The sequence below is a fragment of the Falco peregrinus genome, chromosome 3 (genome assembly GCF_023634155.1).
Source record: "Falco peregrinus isolate bFalPer1 chromosome 3, bFalPer1.pri, whole genome shotgun sequence".
Taxonomy (NCBI): domain Eukaryota; kingdom Metazoa; phylum Chordata; class Aves; order Falconiformes; family Falconidae; genus Falco; species Falco peregrinus.
In genome coordinates this window covers 42,658,147-42,683,021 of record NC_073723.1, presented here as the reverse complement: position 1 = coordinate 42,683,021, position 24,875 = coordinate 42,658,147, and the positions used below count along the sequence as shown (strand labels likewise).

At 39.5% G+C, this 24,875-nt stretch overlaps 1 protein-coding gene across 4 annotated transcripts in view; it reads left to right on the top strand.

The window, feature by feature from the left end:
• SULF1 (sulfatase 1) overlaps window positions 1–24,875 on the top strand; it is a 127,273-nt gene that overhangs the window by 3,525 nt on the left and 98,873 nt on the right. For all 4 annotated transcript variants that reach the window (XM_055800017.1, XM_027791703.2, XM_055800016.1 and 1 more), the window contains 2 exons: window positions 19,244–19,312; window positions 21,591–21,688. The gene's annotated coding sequence lies outside the window, so the exon portion shown is untranslated. The remainder of the gene's footprint in view (window positions 1–19,243; window positions 19,313–21,590; window positions 21,689–24,875) is intronic.

The following is a 24,875-nucleotide window of genomic DNA, read 5'->3' as shown; positions in this document are numbered from 1 at the left end:
TGAGAGGTCATTAGGGAAAAAAATGCATGTAGGAATCCAGAAGTATCCTAGAGATGGCAAGTATCAGTGTGAAAATTATTGTTACAGCTCTCATTCCAGTCAGGAACTGATAAAAACAGTTTACTAAAAATGTTGTGATGCTGGGGACAGTGTTTCCAAATGTGGAAGCTATTATAAAACCCACTCTCAGTGGAAGCTAGGCAGCTATGGAAAAAAATAGTTTGAAATATTTGCAAATTCTGTTCTGACTAGATCACTTCATTGCAGACTATTTTGACAGTTTGCAGTTTATTATCTAGCTTTGTTTAACCTACATAGTGCACTCGATGTTACATGTTTGTTCATGCAGGATCAGGAGTTTGAGCCTTGTGTGATGGCAGGACTCATTCTTATCCAGGCGAGGCTGGACACTTGTCACAGATGTCATGGGAGTCATGGGTTCCATGATTTCCTTAGCTTTAAAAAGGGCTTTTGGGGGATTTGTCTTTGAGTGGGAAGGCAGACTGATGCGATAACAATTGAGAAAGCTCCTTTCTGAGTGCCTTGAGAGCTGCAGTGTTCAACAGAGAACGGAGGTCCCGTGACAACTCTGCGGTGACACAGAAAGAATCCAATTAATGGCCACTCCTGCTGTTGATACTAGATCTCTCCGAAAACATTTCCACCATTACCACCCCCATTGTAATCCCATCCACGACACTGATAATGGGATCAAGAGTGTGTTTTCAGAAAGCCTGTTTAAATTTTAACCGCTGTCTTCAGAGAATTTGACGGTATTAAATTAGAAGGCACAGAACAGCACAGCTCACAAGAGAGCTACATGGCATACATGTCACCCAGTAGCTGTCTCTCATACTAGATTTTCCTAATACCTCCATCACAGGTAGAGCTTCTGTAAGGGGGCTACAGATGGACTAGGGAGGCTGTATGTACATAGTGAATAATCCGTTGGGTTATGACTGTCCCTGCACTGCAGTTACCTGTAGACCTTGTTACACGTTGTGGAAAAAACATGCAGTTACACATGTGGAAAGCAGCAGAAGGGAGTGTGAGGTCCCCTTTGCTGTGCCCCAGTACAAGCAGCAAGTCAGCCTGCTTCTCTGTTTAACAAGTTCTAAATCATCACTTTGCCTTCCCAGCTGGACCAGCAACATAATATTCCACCACACCTCCAACCCCCTTCTTTTCATCCTTCACTTTTCTTGCTCCAACACTAATTCACCATTTACATATGATCACAGTGCAGTTAGTCTACTGTTTTCTTACCAAGCAGGGCAGGTTCAACACTGTCATATGATTGTAGAGGACACTTTGAAGTGGAAAGACTCAAGGTCTTCACCAGCATCACCTCAGCATGCAACACAGTAATATATGAATTACCAAACCAGACACTTTATAGCTGAAATATTTTAGCGTATTTCAGTTAGGTCAGGAGACTCCTTTTGAGAGCCCCTGCAACGTCTTTACTTTAGTATTGCTTGTTCATGCTCAAAAGTTATTGTTAACTGGTGAGAGTAATTTCTTTTTAATTTTGGGTGTCCTAACACTTTTATTTTCTGAGAAATCAAATACTTGTTTCATCTTCTAGTTCATGCATTGCACACAGCAGATTTGGTATCAGTGATTTCCCAGAACTTCAATTCCCACTTTCAGAATCTGCTTAAAAGTTTTGGTAAGGCTTTGTTACTGTGTATGTGCTCTGTTAATCCTGGAGCTCTGAGCCTTCCTAGCCTGAACCATCACTGGTGATTTGGTTACAGTGAAACATTTTTCTAATAGTTGCCCTTTTCACCCAAGATTTTGTAATGACTTTGTTAAAATTTTGTTTCGATTTATCTTATAGCAAAAATCAACTTACAATTGACTATAATTCTCCACTGTAGTTTTTATAGCTCCCTGCAAAGTTGATAATATTTCTGGAACTCCAAACAATAATTATTCCTGTTCACCAATTTTATCACAGCATAGTGTGATGATATCGCCGTTATATTCTGGAAGATTTCTAGATTTGGTACTGTGCTATGGCAATCCAGTCTGTTTTGTAGATCAATGCTAGATTATTCACAGAATATATCATGCAATTTCTAAATGGAAGCAAAAAAATGAAAATAATTAATGTTATGTTATTTAAAAAAAAAAATCTTTCCTGATGCCATCTGAGTGTAATTATGGCACTGCATGTTGCCATTTCTCTATGATGTGACTCTAACCCATCTTAGCAAGGAGAGGAGCTGCTCTGCAACAGCTGTATTTATGTGGTGCTTCACAGGAGGCAAACTCTATTTGGAAAGCCTGCAGAGAAGATGGGGAAGCTTTTGGCACCAGAGTTCTGGAGAATAAATGTAACAGGGAGCTGAACATAGGGATTGTTTTTCTCAAAAGCATCCATAAATTCTATGATTCTATGATAAAAACAGAACAGTGGTCTGTTCCAGTATTGTAATTGGAATGTGCCAAGATGTTCATTATTCTAGCATGTGCACTATTTTGTCTGTTTTCACTTAAAACCAGAAAAATGTGTTACCAAGCCCATAAATGTCTACAGAACTGCCAACTCTCCTTACTTTTATCAGTAGTCTCATGATATTCAGCCTCCTTTGTAAAGCTCCAAGTGTTAGAGTCAAGATATAACGTGAGAAGTTCAGATCTCTCCTTTCTGTTTTTTTAAACCTAATCCTCCTGGTTGCTGAGGAAGCTGACTTGCATGCAGCTCCAGAAACATGAAGAAAACTAGCAGAAACCCCAGATCTCACTAAGTAAATGCATGCAGACTTTGTGAATAAGGTGGGTTTGTGTATGTCACACCTGGCAATTAAAAAAAAAAAAAAACCAACCAGCGTTTTTTTCCTGAGGTTTACCGTAATCAGCTCCCCCTGAAATTTCTGATCATTTGTCTGATAACTCCCGTTTAGTTAAAGAGCTTTTATTGCAACAGAGGGTGGGGCTGCTTGACTCCTCTCAGCCAGTGGAGTAGCTTGCTGCCCTGGAGAAATCCATCCTTGATCCTCCCATCCTCTGCCTCCAGCTATGTGTTCCCATCTCCTCCCTCGTGCCAGGTTTGGCTCTTGGCTCACCCCCCGGCCTGCTGGATGAGCTCCCCAGAGCAGTGGGAAGCTGCCTTGGCTGACTGCTAGTGAGCTGGTTCAGCTCAGCAAGTGGACAGGGTCCACGTGGTGCAAGGGAAGCATGTGGAGCTGGTGGCTTGGGCTGAGGGGGAGAAATGTGACCTTTCAGAGGAGCGTGAGCTGTAAGATCACTCAGCTAGCTGATGATACCTCACCCTGCGAACCGGGGCACCGTGGGTGTCTACAGGAGAAGGTGTGATAACAGACATGTGTGACTGTGCCAGTGTCACCATGAGCAGAAGGCTAAATGAGCACTTTTAACAGAAACCTGTCTGTTTTTATGGAGAGGACTACTGTGGTGTCGCTCAGAATATAGCAAAGGCCCACTTACTGTTTCTGACTTTCCCAGTCAACAAACAGGATTTGGAAAGAAGCTAATAAAGAAGCATAGAGAGAAAACAGGAAAGAAACACAAGTGTCTGCTGAGCTGCTGCTTTAAAAAGGTGAATGAGATCCTGAGGGTGGGATCCAGTCTGGATAGCCAAGGCAGCTGGGGTGCCCCTGGGTCTTAAATACTTAGACAGAAGCTACCTAAAGGCATGTTCTCTCTCTGATCAGTGGAGAGTCCCTCTGAAGGCCTCCAGGCATTGCGGTTAGGCAGGCAGTATTTCCTCTTGGAAACCTTTAAAGGCACTTGCCTCTTTTAGTTGCACATGTAGGGATGGAGTTTAGCCACTTGCTTTACAAGGATTGCTAAGGAGCTTCAGCTGGAGGGACTTGATATCAGCTTGGGTTGGTTTCTTGGTTGGCCCACAGATGAGCAATGCCATAGATAAACACTGTCTGTATTTGAACAGCCATAATGTTAATTCCTTTGCAGCTCTTGAAGGTGTTCCTATACTTTTCACAGAAGAAAGTATGAAGCAGGTCTTTCATTTGAACAGCAGGAACTGTGATTCACCTGAAGAGACTAGGATGCTCGTTTTAGATTAAATGTAATTGTGGTACTGACTGTAGAAATGGAACACTGTACTCCTCCAACGTGTCATCCATTTCAGTGCTGGGTTATGCCAACAAGAAAAATGCATAACTTTCTCTTCATAAATTATATAAGTTATAGGAAAAAATCTTAAAATCACCCGCTGTTGTTACTTGAAAGAATGCCTCAGAAGCTGTGGGGCAGATAAAGCTTAGGGGGATCAGCGATGTCGTTGATGCCTACAAGCACTAAAGTTGTAGTGAGGAGTAATGGATGATCTTACAAGGCGGTGATGTTGGACAAAGCATGGAAGAAAGACAGAATTGTAAAAGATTCATTGCCCATGTTTCTGGATTTAGCTATGCTAAATCTTTTGAGGATTATCCTCCCACTGACTTGACTGCCTTAGTGCATGCCAGTCAGAAATTAGAGAACAGTAGTGCAATGGTAAACTAAACATACTGTAAATAATCAGCACATGATACCTTTTAGCTACCACTTTTTTCAAGGACTGCAAAAATGCTGACAAGAGTAGATTTTAGAACAATGTTTGCGTTTTGGTAACTTGGCAGCAATAAAAAAGTACACATTCAGCCAATCTTTGTAGTAATTTTTAGCATGGTTTCCCTCGGTGTCATTCCCCACTATTTTGTTGAAGAAAATAGCTGTAATACCTGTATGTGTCCCTAGCAAAGCTCATGTGAATTTACCTTGTTGTTATCTATTTTACATCTAGAGTCAATTTATGAACTGAGACTGTAACACTATCTGCTTGGCCACCATTGTGTAGGATTTAGGGAGATCATTACCATAGTTAGACCGATAAAAATGTTCTGAAGTTAACACAAGTTTATCTGCCAGGCATTCCAATAGTTTCTTTTATCTCTATATCAGTAGAGGGTTGGCATTTCTTATCTCACTGTAAACTTTAGTCCATTGCTGGTATACAGGCTCACAGAGGAAGGCTTCCTGTGCTCTACTGCTCTGCAACTCAACTCCTAAGTGCAAAAGGACGCCGAGTTAGTTTTTTTATTTCCTTCTGTGTGTTATGGAGAATTTCTCTAAAGCATGGATCTTCTGAAGTGAGGAAGAGTAAAATTAAGAGTCTTTAAAGTATGCGTAGTCAGGGATCACCAGGCTCCTCAAAAACATAACAAATAGTTCAACATAGGAAGACAGGCAGCCACAATTAGGTCGTTTCCATCCTATTCAGCTCACATCCAGTTTTCCCTTTCACTAAATTGCTCTGCAAACTTTCCCTCTCTGCAAATTTTGCACCTTTTTTGCACCTCAGCACCTTGCGGAGGGCTTGAGATGCAATATAACCATATCTCAAGAAACAGGTCTCTGTTACAGGTACTTGTTTTGGTCTTGGGTACCATGGATACTTCTAACATAAAACTCAAGTCCATTTAATCCTGTGAATCCTTTGGAGTAGAGAATAGCTGCCAGCGTGGTCTGCAAAAGCCAGGTAAAAGAAGGATGTGGCTAGCTAGAACTGATGTCCATGCTGTCTTGGACAAGTGATATTGTGCAACCTATCTTGACACTGTCCATTTTGAGGAACCCTGTTTACCTTGTATGTAAGCCTGGAGAATTCACTGTTCTTTCTGGCATCTGGACAGCACGAGTAGTGTGAGAATATCATGTGTACTTTGTGTATTTCTCCTTTTTTGTGCTGTGTAAGAGTCCTTGATTGTTGTCAGAAATCCACAGGGTTATTGGAAAAAATCATGTGTGCCAAGGAGCTTGAACACGTCCCTGTGTTGAGTGAGTTCTGTGATTATACTCAGGAGTATACCTACCACACTGCTGACTTTCTATAGATTTTCCCTTTGCATGTTGGTTCAAGGTTGCTTTGAATAAAGCCGTTTTCTGCCTACTGTGCACTATTTACTGAGGTCATTAATATGAGCATCAGCAGCTCCAGTTGGGATGAGTGATGCTACTGCTGTGACCTGTCTTCTTCAGTCCTCTGCTGGAGATTACTAATGGAGTACACTCACACACCTCAGGAGCTCCAGTGCAAAGTCCAGTGCAGAGCAAATTTTAATTTGTCACAAGAATATTTGCCCTTCAGCCAGAGACAGTTCAGATAACGAGCAGCAGTGACTGAGACATTCTACATTTGCTGCACTATTACAGCCCTACGCTGAAGCCTGAACTGTGACACTAGTGCTACCATGGCACTGGGAAAAGAGACACAGACGTGGAGCACCAGTGTGTTGAATGTGGTAGCTGTTTGAACTGTACAGTGTTTTTCTAGTCTCCAATCACCTATAGCTGCCAAAACTGCCACTTTTCCCTGACTGCAGTAGAAGAATATGCTGGGCTTTTCAGTTTGGAATTGATCTCAGTAATACATATATTTATGGGTCTGGGTTTTTTTGAAGTCATGCCTTACTGTCAGAAAACTAATCTTTAGAAAAAGTGTTGCTGTTAGTTTGGATGACAGCCTAACAGAGGGCAGAGCAGGTCTCCAGGAATGCCTCACCCCTCTCTTCCAGACACCTTGCTGAGTCACATCTATTATGACATGAGGAGCCCATGTCTCAGTCCTTATCTTCAAAGCTCTTTGTGGGCCACTCTCATTGTTTGAAGAAGCTCTTTGCCCTGCTTTGTCGGGAATCATTGACATCTACACTTAATAGGAACAATGTTACTGAACAATGGAGGATGAAAATTCAGGTGGGCAATAAACTGCCATGCTGACAACATAGATACAGGAATTGCAAATCAGTCTGAGTGAGCAGGCAACTTCTGAAACAGACAGAGAAGGAGTATGAGTCATGGTTGATAGATCTCCTGAAGGAATGTAGATCAGATTTGGTGAGTGGACCAAATGGAATGAAATACATTCTCTCCCTCTCTCAGTGGCATTTCAGTGTGCTTCTTGCATGTATCTATTGATCCAACCACATATCAGTCTGCTTAAAGGTATACTTTTCTTCCAGGAGAAATCCTGAGCACAGTATCGCACCATCCAACATTTCTAGGGTATTTACCATGTATCATATTCTATTGTCCAGTAACTATAGATGCTATAATGGATATGGGGAGGTGGTAGTGTCAAAAAGAAGCTAATCTGTTTTCTCAGCAGCTTGGAAATGACATACCTAGAGACCTTAATTTCCATCTTACTTTTTTGTAGTGCTGGAAGAAAATCTTTTCTTCCTTAGAAGCCTCATGTATAACAAAAATATTCTACTTTGGTAAAGCCACGTATGCCCTGGGAACTGTTCAGCTTAAAGTACACAGGATGGAAGATTACCTTGGGCACCACATATTATATAATTTTCAAAGACTAAAGGTATTTCTTCTGCTGTTTCTTATGTGTCCTTCATATTTTTCCCCATTTTTTATATAGTACATGAACTGTTTTCCATGTATACTTTTATGTTTTTTCTACTTTAAGATCTTGTGTTCAATCCTGTCAGGAAACTTCTTTAAATGAAAGTGTGGAGTGATGTGGAATAGTTTTAATGAAAGCCAAAAGAATGTGAACTTAATCTTTTTCATAGGAAGTTTTGTTCTTTTCTGTCCTGTGCCCTGCTTGAACACATTGGCCTTTTTTGACCTTTTTCTTGATGAAGGTTAAGTGGGAAATATCTTGGCTGCAGCCTTTCCAGCTTAACCAGAAAGACTTTCCATAGTTCATGTTTACTTTCCCTGCTATGGGCATTCATCTTTCCTGAATCAAAATTGTTAAACTGCATTTTCAGAGGGAAATTAATAGCTTGTGGCAATGATGATGAAGTGTGAAGCCGTCCTCTTTCATGTTTCCAGCTTCATTTTGCCAGTGATGATTTCACCAGTTGTCTTGCTGGAGATTAACAAATCTCAGGAACAAATCTCAGTTTGGTTAATGAACTCCTCCCAAGCATCTTTATTGGCATTAAAACCAAATGTAAAGAATTGCTACATTTGCAATCTATAAATACTGAGTGCATTGCTTCTGCAAAAACCTAGAAAGGTTGCCATGTTTTCCATCTCTATCTGGGCATCTTTTGTGCCTACTGTACATAGGCAGAGTGAGAGTGAATGCTCTTGGCTAGTGGGGGGTCTGTTCTTGGTCCTTGGTGTGCTTGCTGCAAAATACTTTGGCAGTCTCCCTGTAAAAGAGTTTCAGAGAGAGCAGGCTCTATGTGTTCGGGACACTGCTGATTTTGATGGAAAGGCTGTTGTGTTCTTCAGTTGTCACACTCTTGAGAGGATAAGGGCTAGGTTTGAACCTCTCTCTTGCCCTCAGTCTCAGTAGTAACCATTGCAGAATTTTGCAGTTTGGGATGTCTCCATTTGTTACGCCACAGCAAATTGTGCTCACAGCTTTGTTATGAGAGACACCACAAGGTACAGAGACAGTGTGAGAGCTGACTGTGTAGTGATGGGAGAGAACCAGCCATTCTTTAACCTCACATTTCATTTTGGTTTAGTCCTCTATTTAATCAAGCCACTTCTTGCCCCCACAAAACACTATAATATGATTAGCACTGTGTTCTTCTGAAAATAATCTGAATGGGGATGTTTAAGTAAATTATTTATCCCTCTGCCAAGAATAAGGAAAGTCACCCTGTCCTGTGAAGAGAAGACACTCTCAACTAGGCTACTCTCAAACATAATAAACATTTCATAGACTTACAGAATGATCGCCGGAAAATTTAGGTTGGGAGGGACCTTAGGAGGTCTTAGGCCTGCTCAAACTCAGAATCAGCTATGAGATCTGACCCAGTTGCTCAGAGCTTTATCCAGTTGGGTCTTGAAAATCCCAGAAGATGGAGAGTGTGCAACGTCTTGGGCAACTTGTTCTCCTACTTGACTTCATCACAGGGAAGAAGAATGCTTTTATTTATACCCAGTTTGACTCTCTTTTGTTTCAGTTTATGCCCATTATCTCTTGCACACCTGCCATGCACTGCTGTCTCCTGACAGAGCCTGGCTCTACCTCCTTTAAAACCTCATTACAGGTACTGGATAGCTGTTGTGAGGTCCCCCTGAAGCCAGCTCATCTCCAGGAGGAACAACCCCAGGTTCTTCTCACTGCAGGGCAAGTGCTCTATCCCTCAGTTACCTTGATGGCCCGTCACTGAACTTGTTCCAGTTTATCATTGCTGTTCTTGTACTGGGGCCCCCAAAATTGGCCATAATACTCCAGGTGCCATCTAATGAGCTCTGAGCAAAGGGAAATGACCTCTCCTCTCAATCTACTTGATATGTAGCTGTTAATATAGCCTAGGATGATGATGGCCTTCTGTGCTCCCTGAGCATACTGCAGGCTCAGGTTTAGCTTGCTGTCTAACAAGACCCTCAGCAGACCTGCTCCCCAGCCAGTCCATCCCCAGCCTGTATCATTGCAAGGGGCTCTTCTTTCCCAGATGCAGGCCTTTGCATCTGTCCTTGCTGTATTCCATAAGATTCCTGCTGGCCCATTGCGGCAGCCCACCTAGGTTCCTCTGAATAACAGTCCTGTCTTGAGGAGATCCACTACTCCCCCCAGTTTGGTATCATCCTCAAACTTGATGACAGGTGCTTATTTTGCTTAAGACACTTGCCCTCAAGGTCTTGTTTTCATTATTTTACTTCAGATTTTTATTCTTGATGTTTATCCTGAGTTCTCAGTGTCTCTGGGTAAACTGGATATTTATAAAAAGCAGTGTATTAAAACAACCTTCCATTCCAGCTTGTAGTTTGTTCCCGATGCATACAGTTCTTCTCTAACTCACCTTTAAATAGCCCTTCCAGTCACAGGGAGCTGCAGGACAAATATTTCTCCAAAATATATTCACATGGGATGGTCCTCTTCCTGTTTTTGGCCAGGTCTGTCACAATAGACACCTTTAAGATCTCCTTTAAAGAGTCTCTTTCAAATACAATGAGTTTCTGTGCAGCCCACCTTAACAGAGTGTTGAAGACTACTACTTAAAATATATAGGCTAAAAACATGCAATACTTTTATTTAGAGTTTAGGCTTTATTTTCAGTTATGGGGTTTTATTGCCTTTTTCAGAAGTTTGAGAGGACTTTAAGTGAACTTTGTCAGTCTTGAAATAGGTCCATTTCAAACAACTGCATTCTACAGTCTGGAGCTCTGAAACCAGCCTCCAAAATTTTTCATCTCTTATCATCATTTATATTGTTTCCTCTGAGTTCCTTGCTGCTCTTTAGCAGCACTAGCAATGCTGCCTTTCTTCATCTGCGTGTTGCTTGCAGTTCCTCCCATAACTTCACTGTCAGATCTCAGTAGTGGTGGTTCTTTTATGTCTCTGTAACTTTAGAACTGCTAATTAAACCAACCTAATTTTAATACAACATGCATATTTTATTGATGCATGTATTGTCCTTATAAAGTTATCTTAAAATTCTATCTGTTGCCAGATAAAAGAGTTAACCAACAGAGCTGAAATTTATGAACTTAAAACATACAAAGTCCAAAGCCACCCTAGTTTATGATTATTCTGGGTAATTTTGTTTCCCAGTCAGTCTGTCTGATTTCTACCTAAGTTTGCTCTTACCTGCCCTTTTAAAAGCTCCCTGCTGTCTAAGCTTAAGAACTTTGTGAATGGCACTCAATATTCAATTCATTCAATGCCAAGCATTTAATTAGGAAGACATCACTTCTACCAACCTCTGGTGTATTCTAGGAAACATAATTTTAATTTTTCCTGTCATAGTTTTGGGGCAAAATATCTGAATCATTTTTTAGGGACTCCCGTAGAGCAGATACGTGTGACCACTCTCATCTGAAGGATGTTTCCAATTTCTTTGGCAGTGCTCTTTCAACCACAAGAGCTTTGACCATGTAATGGTTGAGTACCTGATAGAACCTCCTCAAGAGAATGAGTCATCTATTCCTGAGAAATATAATTTAGACACCTAAGCTCTGAGAAGGCAGACGTTTCCTTCTTGCTAGCTAGTTAGGTCTACTCTTTGCAGGGCAATGGGTCTGAAATGAAGACTTCAACTCCTCACTTGCAGCTTGGAGCCTGAACACAGATCTCTGATTCCTCAAAAAGATTTCAAAATCACTCCTCCCAGCTGTTGCTCCATTAATGTACTGGAGATTAGAGGTCCTATTGCAAATAAGGCTCCTCAACTACTCTGCATCTTGATGTAAATTGAAGTAGTCATTTTTACTCGGTAGTTATATCGATCTATAAACAAGAAGCACTGGGAAGCATGGGGGTATAATTCCCTCCCATTCTGCTATCTCTGTTATAGGGGCAGTTACCTTGGCCACAGATGGGGGTATAGAAAGTGGGACAGCTGGAAGAACTTAGTTTAACAGAGTATGAATTTCCAAAATCATGCATCATGGCCTTGAGTTTACTCATGTCTTGATATTGTGCTATCCTGTACATCATGATATTAAGGAAGGACTGCTGATACCAGTTTTCCATCTTTTATGCTTCAGAAGAAGTTCACAATACAAAAGATGAATGAAAGAATGTAAACCCAAGTTTTAAGTTCTAAACCAGGTTTTATAACTAAGAGATTTCACAGCCCTTCATATTGCTGGAGAAACTCAAAAGATACGTGTTTAAAAAGACCTCCTTGGAAGAAGAGACTTAATGTAGTTGAAGCTTGATTCTAATCTAATTTAGATTTTGTGAGTAGAACATGGAAAAAAAAACTGTCTTAGTAAGAACTAGTTCCACCATCATGTTTTAATAAAGGAAGTGAATATTTGTTCTGTGTGTGTATGTGTGGGTGTGCGTGGGAGGCACAGCAACAGAAGTAAATCCCTGTACCTCTAGCATTAGAATATTTAACATAGTTTTCACTCTTCTGGACATATTTCACCTCAGGATTTGCCCATTTTTCAGTTCCTGATAAGGACATCCATTAGTATAAAAAAATTACACAAATATGAGAGAAGCGGTGCAGACTATAGCTCCCAGCCAATCCATGAGTCCTTTTGCCTTCATCTTTAATCCAGCTATGCCACTATGGTAATATAAGATTTCAACAAAAGAGGTTTTTTAATGAGAAACAAAATTTGCTAGCATTCTGAATTATATACTGTACTGAGGATGCAAAATGTCTCTGGTTAGACTGACAAGTCACTTTTTTGACTGATAAAAATATATTCCAACTGATTACTAAAGCAGTGTTTCTTAAGGATAATGGTGTAATAGATACAAATTCATCCCATAATTCCTTTAACCTCAATAAATATATTGCAAATGTTTAGTGTCTATTGTGGCAACCTAAAGCAGAAGTCTTAATTAGGCTAAACAAAACAAATACATAGGAGAGAGTTTTTATGTGTGTTTCCAATTTCAGAAAAAAATCTCACAGATTTGCCTTTTTTTTCTTTTTTTTTTTTTCACATCTTGAATCAGACATGAGCAAAGTGCTTGTATGTGTGTGTTTCTCCCAAAGCACTGGGAAGAATATCGTGTGAGAATTATCTTTTCCATTCACAGTCATGCTGCTATTTGGTCACATTTCAATCCACTGGAAGAAAAAAAGGAGGTGGGGGAATTGAAAGCACAACAGAACTGCTTAACTGAGTTGAAACTTCAATGGTGCTGCAACACTTGACAGAAGGCAGAGCTCAGTTGTAGCTATGGAACGGTTCCACATTTCTCAAAAAAAAAAGAGTAATAAAAAAAATTGAGAAGCAATGACATTAACAAGATAATACAAAAGATTTATTACTTATAATTCTTTTTCTTTCTGACTTTTTCAAGTAAACTTCTGCATTCTCCAAATCAGAGAGGCAAAGTTTGCAACCAGTAGTCTTTCCTCCCTCCTTCCTTGCTTGCAACCAGTAGTCTTTCCTCCCTCCTTCCTTGCCTTCACAGGTTTCACTTTCCTAAATTGTTCCTTAAATATTTAAATTAAAGTCATCTTGCTTTTTGATTCATTGATTGTAGTGGCATTGTTGTTTATGTTCAGAAGGCGATAAGGAGTAGTCAGGATTCAAGTCACAGTGACTTTGTTATTTTAAGTGCTGAAATATAGGAAAAGCCTGCTTTATTAAACTCCTGAGTTATTTTTCTGTCTGAAGCAATGTTGTATGCCATTTGCATTTCTTGCTAAACAAAAGGCTGTATTTGGCTGCTGAAAAAACAGATCTGCCAGAACAGTAAGGCAAAGGGAGATGCTGATATTTTATCATCTGGGAAAGCACACACATAATTGGGGGCTCATTAACTCGCATCAAGTCACATCTAAGAAATTTCCTGCTCCACCTCCCCCTTCATGTATTTTGAGTATCAGTTAACATTTTAAGACTATTTTGTGGCTGCCAGAGTCTCCCTAATACCTAAACTGACATAGATATCCTTTTAAATGCAAATTATTTGTTTTCTCCCACAATTGCACAGCAGAAACACAGCAATACCTTACACCCTGGGGAGTTATAACAGTTTCTATAGAAGTTGGTTTTGAGGAATAAAAGCCTGTCAGGTTCAGTCTTTTTCAAGCCAATTCTGCCAACTTTTTGGTGTTTCTAAGATCAGTCATTTGCTTCTGCTTTCCTTAGTGATTAATTCCATTGGAATAATTATAATTGGAATATCCGCTAAACCTATACTTCTATTCAGTATTGGTGTACTTACCAAATCAAACCAATCATAGAAACATAGAATGGTCTGGGTTGGAAGGGACCTTAAAGATCATATAGTCCCAACCCCCCTGCCATGGGCAGGGACACCTTCCAGCAGACCAGGTTGCTCAAAGCCCCATCCAGCCTGGCCTTGAACGCTTCCAGGGATGGGGCACCCACAGCTTCTCCGGGCAACCCATTCCAGCATCTCACAACCCTCACAGTAAAGAATTTCTTCCTAATATCTAATCTAAAACAACCCTTTTTCAGTTTAAAGCCATTCCCCCTTGGTCTGTCTGTGTATGTCCTTGTAAACAGTCCCTCTCCAGCTTTCTTGTAGGCCCCCTTTAGGTACTAGAAGGCTGCTGTAAGGTCTCCCCAGAGCCTTCTCTTCTCCAGGCTGAACAACCCCAACTCTCTCAGCCTGTCTTCATAGGAGAGGTGTTCCAGCCCTCTAATCATTTTATGGCCTTGCTCTGGCCTCTTTCTGGACTCGCTCCAAGAGTTCCATCTCCTTCTGTTGGAGGCCACAGAGCTGGATGCAGTACTCCAGGTGGGGTCTCATGAGAGCAGAGCAGAGGGGGAGAATCAGCTCCCTCAGCCTGCTGGTCATGCCTCTTTTGATGCAACCAGGATTCTGTGGGCTTTCTGTGGGCTGCAAGCGCATGTTGCTGGGCCATGTTGAGCTTTTTGTGCACCAATACCCCAAGCCCTTCTCCTCAGGGTTGCTTTCAATCCGTTCTCTGCCCAGCCTATATTTGTGCTTGGGATTTCCTGGACGCATGTGCAGGACCTTGCACTTGGCCTTGTTGAACTTCATGAGATTCACATGGACCCACCTCTCAAGCCATAAAGGTCCCTCTGGATGGCATCTCTTCCCTCCAGCACATTGACCGTAACACACAGCTTGGTGTCATTGGCAAACTTGCCAAGGGCGTACTTGATCCCACTGTCCATGTTGTCAACAAAGCTGTTAAACAGCACTGGTCCCAATACTAACCCATGAGGAGTGCCACTCATCACCGGCCTCCACTTGGATGTTGAGCCATTGACCACAACCCTTTGAGCGTGACCATCCAGCTTAATTCCTTATACACCAATGGCCCCTCTGTCAAATCCATGTCTCTCCAATTTAGAGACAAGGGTGTTGTGCAGGACAGTGTCAAATATTTTGCACAAGTCCAGGTAGGTGACATCAGTTGCTCTTCCCTTATCCACCAATGCTGTAAACCCTTTGGTTAAATCAAAGTATAAAAAAATTGCAAGTTAATGTAAAGTGGCTTGCTGTGTCAGAGCTGAATTTAATATTTTCTATTATTTTAGAGTACTTATTGTATTTGCATTGCCTGCTACTTTGGCTTTATTGCATTTTTATTTCACTTAATGGTCAAATTTTCGGTTTGGCTTTCTACTTCTAATTTAGAAAGTAGAAATTGCCTTTTGTTCTTCTGAAGTGTAAGAGTTGTGTCCAGTTTTGTCACTAGCTAGCTAGCTAAGCGTTTGGAAGCAGACTTGAATCTTATAGCCAGTGTATTTTCACAACGTAGCCAAATAGATTCTGAATCAGGCTAACACATTTTTCCAAATGAAACATCAAATACTATGGTAAATTTTTAGTCATATCCACCAAAACTATGATGAAAAATTAAATGAGCAGAGTCTGTTTTCTAAGGAAAAAAGATGTATATAGATTAATCTTATTTAATTTAAGGGGTTTGGTCATGACCTTTAAAAGCAGTATTTCACATTTCAAAAAGGTGATACCAAGAAGTTTCTTCTGCAGTTTCACCCAGAAATGGGCGACAGGGGTCATTTTATGACTGGTGCTGAATTGCCCCTTGCACGTCCAGTATATGGATGGTGGAAATTCTTTTAGCAAGGAATCTTAGCAGTAAGTGGTAGAAGCCCGTTAAAAATTAGTCTATTGAGATAATCTCACTGAGTTGTGAATATCTAGAAGCATATGAGATCAGTTTTAACCATTACTGTTTTGCAAATAGGACTAGATGTTGTACTGATCTGCATAGGCTGATCCATTGTTTTTTAAACAACAGATGTTTCCATTGTTATGGTAATACTGCTGAATGAGTGGTGAAGTTAGTAATGTTCATAAGTTTCTGGCATTTGGTGCCTTTTTACTGTTCTGTCTTCTGAATCTATCATGAGCAAGGCTAGATGGCTTGATAACAGTGCCAGGCAGTGGGAGAGCTCTGTGTGTAGTGGAGCTCCCTTATGTGTCAATAATGGAGCTGCAGTTCTGAGAAACATTAGGATATATCCTTATTCAGAAATACTTCTTAGATTGCCTACTGAAGGCAATGAGAAATACAAGGCCAGAGGAGAATCAAACACTTACATAAACTGTGGTTGCTCAGACTGCTCTGCAATCATTCCTATAGATGGTCCATCAAAAAAAGTATTGAATAGCTGGAATTGGATTCTCTTGTCCATTTATCAGCATTTGTGAAGTCAGCCACCAAAATGTTTTCCAGGTCATTCTGTTTTCAATGAATTACAACTGCAATCATGTTGCACTTGTAGCTTGTGTACAGAATATATAAACCCTGGAAATGCAAAAGCACTTTATGCACACAGAGATCACCGAGTTCTCCACTGGAAGGAAGTTGTTTCTGAGTGGAATGGGAAGCTGCTGTGTAAGGACATTCTTTATACAGCATTGGTCTGAGGAAGTAATGAACATGTCTCTAGCTGAGGCTATAGAAAGATGTGGGTCTACTATTTTCCTGGTTTCTGAAAGACCTCCCTTCTGGCATGAAGTTGAGTACATAAATTCAGGACTGACTCAGAGTTCGGTGAATCACAATCACACAACACTCCCTGAAGTCCCTTGGGTCTTCCTTGGAGGCTTTGTGACTGTGTTTCTCTTGTGAGCTTAAATAAGATCGTTGCAACCCCAGGACGTAGTAACAGTCATGGATTACTGCTTCTGGAATGATTCAGAAAACTCTTTATTATCAGTATGTCCCAGGTATGGAAAAAGTCCTGTACATAGTAAACCCTCATATGTTTTATTGGTTATTTGTGTTATACAGGAAGGATTTCTCTCACTGTCACAAATACACCTACACTCCCACAAAATTCCCAAACAATATGCCATCCAGCAGTATCTAAACACCTGCTGTTCAAAGGCAGAACAGTAAATACTAATCTTGCATTACAGCATGCTGTAAGCCTTTCTCATTGTGGGGTGCTTTTAAGTCTCCATCTGTACCGCAGGTTATGGCAAGGTTCCTGACTAAGGCTGTATTCAGAATTTAGGTAGTAAATGGTGCACAGAAACCTAAAGAGGAAAACTGAAAGAAAGAAGAAAAATAAAAATGTTCCAGCAATTTCTTTAAACACAGCATCACTTAAAGAAAATAATGGGCCCTTTTTTCCATTGAATAAAGTTATGACATAGCATTGTCCCTAATGTTAAGTCATAATGAACTCATTTGTGCACCTACTGGAAAGTATCGTATTTTCATATGCTACTGAATGTGGAAAACAGGGATCGGGAAACTTTTACAATGGTAGCTACCATCTCCATGTGTATTTTTCTCCTCTGTAGTTCAGTGCCCACTAAAGTAAATGGAAAGACTTCTGTTGATTCTAGTGCTGTTGGACTCTATCATACTTCAGTATATCATCCAGTGGCTTATTTCATCTTCACTCTGCTTCATCTTCCAATATTTTTCCTCTTTTGTATGTGTAAATAAAGAGGTTCCTAAAGCCAATGTTTCACTTCAGCTGGTGCTGTTAAGTGATTCTTGATTTCGTCTTATCACATGTACTTCAAACTAACATCCTAAGTGCAGTAGTGAGCAAGAAAGAAAAGATTAAAAAATCATGGATCTCTCACAATGAAAAAAGGAGACATTTTAAAAAGGGAAAAAAAGAGCTTTTGCTGTCCGCATGCTGTCAGCTTGTTGGTTATGAACAGGAATGATGTGAAGACTGGTTTTTAAGCATCTTTCCTCTGTTCTAACTATCGTTTTCTTCATTAGTTTATTTTCATCTTGATAATTTGTTTTCTTTAATTTTTATTTTTTTTGTTATTACATTCTTGGCCATTAGAAAACACTTTCTTTTCAAAAGTTCTTTGCCCAATTTGTTTCCCATAACAACAACAATAATAGGAAATAAATACTTTTTTTTTTATAGCAATTGAAGGGACAGAATTCATCCTTTGGTACTTCCGTGCAGCCACCCTTTCAGTGGGATTTTCACTTCTGGTACTGAGACTAAGAATCTGGCCTTGTACATCGCAGCCCATTCCTCCACATAACTACCACAAGTAACTGTAATGAAACATAGACTTCATTTATATTTCAAAAATTGAGGCAATAATGTGATTAATCAACTTCCAGTGTTTGCATGACTTTCTCTTCTTCACATCCTCTCATACTGTGGCTGATGGCTAAATCTTTCCTTGCATCATCTGCTTGAGACTTGGTCCAGCTAATACAATAAGTGGAAAAATCATGTCCATTGTGACTTCTTGGCCTTTCAGTATATCACAGTTTTTGCTGGCAGAAAAAATTTCTGTAACACTACTGTGCGTTCAACCAGCTCCTGTGGGAAGGGCCTGGTGCACTCAACCGTCCCTTAGCGCTGGTAACTTAGGAGTCATTGCACTCAGAAGGTCGGCAGGGCGTTGCTGGCTTCTGTGATGTGGTCAAAGGAGGGCTTATGTTGGGGCGGATAAATTGTGTTGAGTGTGATTGAGAATGTTTTTTTTTAATTCCTAGCCTCTTGGCCCAAGCAATATACATGCCCAGGAGTGCTGAGGGCATACAGAGAAAAAGGCACGTCTTCATTAGTTGCCCATAACTTTATGTGACATTAATGGTGAGCAAAAATGTTCAATGGTAGCTAGTGAGAATGACAAAGAAACCCTTCAGTCTGATTATCCTAGCTGTTACAGCACTGCTGAAAAATTGGAAACCGATCAACAAAAAGTACATTATTGAAAGCTGGAGAGACCAATCTCTCAAAGACAGAGAGCCAAAAATGCATACTAGATAATACAATAATAACATCATTTTATATATATATATAACATAATTTCCAATTATTTCATGCCTATGTGTTTGGTTTTTCTACATTAAGAATTTTCTATCTCGATTCTGGGCTTAAATTTTCAAGATGAAATCCCAGAAGTCCTATTGGTCTTCACAGCCACTACCAACTTGAAAACTTAACAGCACATTGATTTTTTTGATTTATTAGTAAGCAGGCTTAACTGAATTTACTGGCTGAAATGTAAATGTCTTGCTGGATTTCTGCTTTACACCTGCAGAAGCAGCTTTAGAGAGCTACTGCCCTCTGTAGATACTGTACACTATCAGTATAACCTTCTCAAAAAAAGAATTAAAGAAGAGAATTGTTGATAAAGCAATGTACTTTGCTGTAACCCTTTCCTGCTGAAATTAGAAGTAATGGTCCCAGTGGGGCTTATGGGACGACTGAAAAAAAAAAAACATTACTCTATACAATGTCTTTCTTACTGAGCTGGGATATATTCCTAGAAATAACGTATAGATAAATGCAAGGGATATGTTTTGGGTTTGGTTTTTTTTCTTTAAAAATATTATTAAATTTATTGCCTAGAAATTATTATAACTTCCTATTGGTTTATTTATTGCAGAAGAAAAAAAGACTAAACTGAGGAGGAGTGGAAAATAATGACCATATTTCTTTCTTTCATAAGAAAAAGGTAAGATTTAGAGGACTATAATAATGCAAGTACTTACTGATAGCATAATAATAACTGTGAGGTGATTTGTTAAGTTCCCAAATACTGGCAGCTTTTTATTTAAACTTATTCAGACCTTCACAGTCTTGGCCACCTAAAAGCCTGTGATTTAAAATTCACAGTCCTTTCTGATTACTGAGACAATGAATCCACTGGTAGGCACTGTATATGCCACTGTACTGACCTGTTCTGCACTGGAGAAGCAAAAGTTACATTTAATTTTGTATCAGTACGTTTGTGTGTATTTCAGGTTTCTTGATTTACACTCCATTTTGGGTTTGGTGAAGGGAGGGTTCATTCTTTTTTTTTTTTTTTGGTGTATTTTTCTCCTCGCACTCCATTCCCTGGAAGGTCTAAATGCCCCACATTTTCCTGGGATTTTTTTTTTTTTTTTCTTTTTGGTCCCAGGTACCCAGCTGTGCATGAAATAATGCTCCCCATATGTGTTCATTGTTCCCATCGCTGGTGTTTGTGCAAGTCACCAGAGTTTTCCTAATAAGGTTGGGTTTGACCTTTCAGAAGTTCTCAAATGAAGAATCTCACTGCATTCATTATCCTCAAAACAGATAGAGTTACTTGTCACTGCCCTATAAAACAGCTGTAAGAAACAGTAAAGCATGATTGTTCCAAAACCAAAGTCAGCCCCGGAGCTGTTCAAGAGTGCGTAATCGTTAGGCAGCCAGGCTTTGGCTCGCCCTTCTGAGAAGGGTGGTGCTCCAGATGGAGAGAGATCCCAAAGAAGGGGAGCAGACAGCCTGAAAGAGAAAGGGACTTCACAACAGAGGAAACTAAAGCCCAGAGAAAGGCCCTTTTGACTGACGGGCTGGCTTAGGCAGGAAAACCCTGTCCAGTGGTTCTAGTGTCCCCTGTCTAAGGTGAGGGTTTCATAATATACGTGCTGACTTCTGGAGTGGTGGCCCCCAGTTCTCCTTTATTGTGACAGCACTGGCAGTTTTGTGACAACACAGGGAGCCAGATGACAGAGCTGACCCATATGAAAACGAATCTGTTTGCTATTTTGCGGGTATGTTTTTGGCTGGTGGGATTAGTACTTGGTCAGATTAGTTCTTTCACCTGGCTCCCCTCAACAGCAGGAGCACGTGTGCGGGCACTCACTGGAGGGATGTGCCACCAGGATGGGAGGTGAAGGTGACGTCTCTTCTGTCAGAAGCTTGTGACTATTTTAGGCTAAAGGAATGTGAAATTACAGTTCATATCAAGAAAATATTTCCTGTGTTCATCAAAAAAACCAAAACAGAGCTCTTCTTCTGTCGGTGAAACTTTCTCCTGACTGGAATCATCTACAAGATCTTAAATCTTAATAGTAGCTCAGGTCAGAAGAGGTGAAAGTAGATATGAACCTATTGGTTCTTGCCAAAGGAAGAAGAGGAGTGAGGAATTTAGATTAATATAGTACATATTGGTAGTTACATTTCAGTTGCCTAAAGACAAAATGGACTAGTTCGTGTTAATTTATACATGATTTCAGTATTACCTTATTTTAAAAAAGAACAAATAAGTGAATGAACAATTATGAAAGCAAATACAAGTACCTCCAAAAATTAAAATTCTATTAAAATATTACAAATATTCTCAGAAAATATCCTGAAAAGTTACAGAACCTTGTGATGGACATCTAGATGTTTGAACTATCCATTAGAAACTGAGTCTGGAGATGTAAATATTTTGTTAGCCAAACAATAAAACTGTGCTTAAATTGAAGATATAAATTCCTGCTAAATTTGATAGAGCTTTCCCACTGGGAATACAGAAGAAAAACATTTTTAATTTTATTTTGATGGGTAAATAAAGTATAGCTTATAATTTCTGTACAGTTATTTCACAATAGTAGAAACTATTATTTTTTAATTTTTTTCCCTTTTGTAGAAGAACATCTGCCATGAGTTTTCTCGGATGTATTAAGGCACTGAAAAAGCAGGTACACATTGATAGGTACTTTAATAATGAAAAAAACCCAAATAAGTCAGGGTCTTCAAAAATTCATGCATGTTTGCTGATATTTCAGTTATTTGAACTATGGCAGCTTGCTGACTTGTAAGCGAGGTAGTTAGACATGGATAAATTTGGTTCTGCAGAGTGATTCAGCAAAGTAAATAGGAATGAATAAGTTTAGTTTTGCAAACAAATTCTAAATCCGGTATGAACAGACCTTGTGTTACAACTAAAATGTGTGATTCCTAGCGGCTATAAGTATTAATGTGTTTTCCCCTTTTTGCAGGTTTTGCCTATAATCAATTCACTGAGCAAGACATACAGACTTCTGTCCAATGCTATGAAAATTAACCAAGGCACATTAACTGCAGGAAATCTTCAAAGGTACAAAAATAAAATGCTTATTCAGTAATTAATTAAACCAAACAAGCCATCAGCATGTGCTACATAGCCTAAGTATTATGTCAGGTCAATAATTAAGCTGTAGTAAATCTTCTGGAGGTTCTATCCTGCCAGACTTTAAAGGCTCAAGACTAACCCAAGGACCCTTAACATTTTAGTGAGTCAGTAAATGATTACACAGATAGCTTCTCAATCCAAAGTTTGCTACTATTAACTTTCTAATTTTGAAGACATCCAGAAATTGCATGTTTTGTGGTTGTTGAATAATATCCTGTAAACAAAATGTATGCCTTTCTTGAGCCTATGAACAGGAAAATTTTATAGGCTTGACTTATGTCAAGATGAAAGCGTACTTTTTCTGCAGGGAAAGATACACATTAAGGAAAAAGTAATGATTTGGAATTTTCCCTTGTTTATGTGAACATCACGTCTATGAAAACTGGAAGCTACTGTCACTGTATGCAGCTGGTCATGGTAAAGAAAAGCATTATGCAAGCTGTCTTATGCAATTCTGCGAAAGCAATTCCAAAAGATCTGAGCTAGTTATGTGCTTTCAAGGCCTGTCTGACTTTTAGGTGGAATTAGGAGGTCACAGCAAGTTGTGTGGTGACCTTGTGATGTGGGAATTATGGTACTAAGCTGAGTATCAAATCATACATCTCAACTTACCAAATAAAAATATAAAGCCACGTGACAGAGCACAGAGCAGGAAAACTGAAATGCTCTGAGATTCATTTTTCCCCTCATCTGTATTATTTTCTGTCACCTCATTTACATAAAATATTTCTGGTTAAACAATTTGCAAATGCATGTGATTTAATAGCAGGTATATGTAAGGCAGAGGTAAACTTGGTAAATTAAGACATTACTAGCAATGAAAGACAGCTGGTATACATCAAGTTTATTTCACGTGCAAGTCTTTGTATGGAATTTAGTTTGGAACCAGTTACTATTTGGACATGTTAGCTCACAGTTTATTTTAATTACAGAATATTTAAATTACCAGATCTTCAGATAATGTTTTGTAACAATTAGAATGAATATAAGATTATTCAATCTGCTTTATTTTCCCTCCGTATGTGTGGTTGTGTATTGTTCCCATATAAAGCACATATTGCTTGTTTGCATATAGCATACCACGATATCCAAGCTGTCCTATACCATCAGTCTAGTTATTATCTCCATCTTAATGTTCTCTCCCAACTTTATCTAAATTTTTACTAGGTTTATCTATAGGTTTATCTATATTTTTCCTAGGTTGCTCTTAAAGAGGTTGACTAGGGCAGGGCTAAGAAAATGCATGCCTTAGGTTTCCACAGAAGTGGAAGTTATGAAATAATATGATGTAGATAAGTGGTCTTGCTTTTGTTGAAGAGAATGAACTGGATTATTATTTGCAGTACCTTCCAGTTCTACAATGAAATGACAAGTGACTACTTTGGTGATGTTAAAGGCAGGAAGCACAAATAATCTTACGAAAGACTTTATACTGGAAGATTTCCAAGCGATTTTTGCAGATCCAAAGGTTAATACTTTTTTTTTTAAAGCTTGGACTTTGTTTATCTAACCTGAAACTTTAGAGGTTCACTCTTCATTGACTACATCATCTGCTTTTGTAGAGAGATTTTGCAAGAAAAATTTATAAACAGACTTTTTCCCTACAGATTTAGGGTCATGGTATCTCATACAACAAAACTACAACTGTGAAGTATGCATAAAAGTAATTCATATTTGTCAGTATTAGGAATGCCTTCAGAATATTTATTATGAAATAAAGTGTTATCATTTGTACCATGGATAAAATAGTTGGAAAGTTCCAAGAAAAATGAAAAGGCAGCTTTTTGACCTGAAGCTTAAAAATCATGTCTCTTATGTATATAATCTATTAATGACACTTTCAGTGCAAAGACTTTCCTGGCACATTATCCACTGACATTCCAAAAGCCAACTTCAGTTAATTAAGTCAAATACAACTTAACCCTTGAGGTCAGGTTTTTTAGAAATGTAGTTTCTTTACTGCACACACACATACCGCAGTCCCAGTTCCAAACAGGCATTTCAATCCTAGTTTATTTTTGGGAAATGTAAGAGCTTAAAAAACCAGCTTCACTTCATTTGAAATGAGCATGATCTTGAAACAAGAACTGAAGAGGCTTGCATTACAACGTTTCACTCCATGTTGCAGGGCTTAGGAGGGTGAATCTGCCTGAGAGATCTATAGGTCACGAGTACTGGGCTGACCGGTGGTATCTCCAAGCAAGAAACTTGGGTAGATGGTCAGATGGGTTTCTCAGAATATCTCAGAAAAATCCCAATGGGCACTAGATTTTTAGGAGAAGCTGGGAAGCAGAGGGACAGAGACATACAGCAAGTGCAAGTAAGGTTTTTTAATAGGTCATTACCTCAGCCTTCATTTTACTGTATGCACACTGAGGGCACAGTAACTTGTCTATCAGCAGATCCTGCTAGAAGACGTACAGCAGAACTACAATCATTTTGTAGGGTTCCTCTTTCTGTGCTGTGGTATTTCATTGTTATTATTTGTCTACACAGCATGCAGCCAAGTCATGCCGAATCTGTAATCAGGCAGTCTTTCTCTAGCCAGCATCCTATCAATCATTTTTACCTCCTTTCCTAGGGGCTTTTTCTTTCCCTCCTGCTAAAAGGTGACAAGGAACTACCTACCAAAAATAGGGAAGTCCCATGGGAAAAATTCTCTAGCACAGAGGTACATCTCTGTGTTGCATGCACATATATGTTCAGACATGCATTCACACAAAGATTATCGGGCTAAGAAGCATGTGCTAAACTAATTGCTTCTGCATCCCTCCCAGGTGATCTCTGCCATCAGTGTTCTTAGTTCTATCTCGTTAGTATATTCCACTTTTCAAAACAAAACTGTTTCATTCTCAACTCCTTTTTCTTCTCATGCTGTCAAGTTTCTTGGTTTGGAAAAAAGGATTATGTAGAAAGGGATTATTAGCTGAAAGGTAAGGCATTTTCCCCCTAAATGCATTAGGGTTAATAGCTTTTAACTAAAATAGATATAACTGATAAAATGGGATATTCCAAGAAGACAGAATTACTCCCCTTCATTTCCTCTCTACTTTGTGACTTTCTTGCCCAGGGTACATTTCTGATCTGATCTGGCAAACAAGTGCCCTTTCCA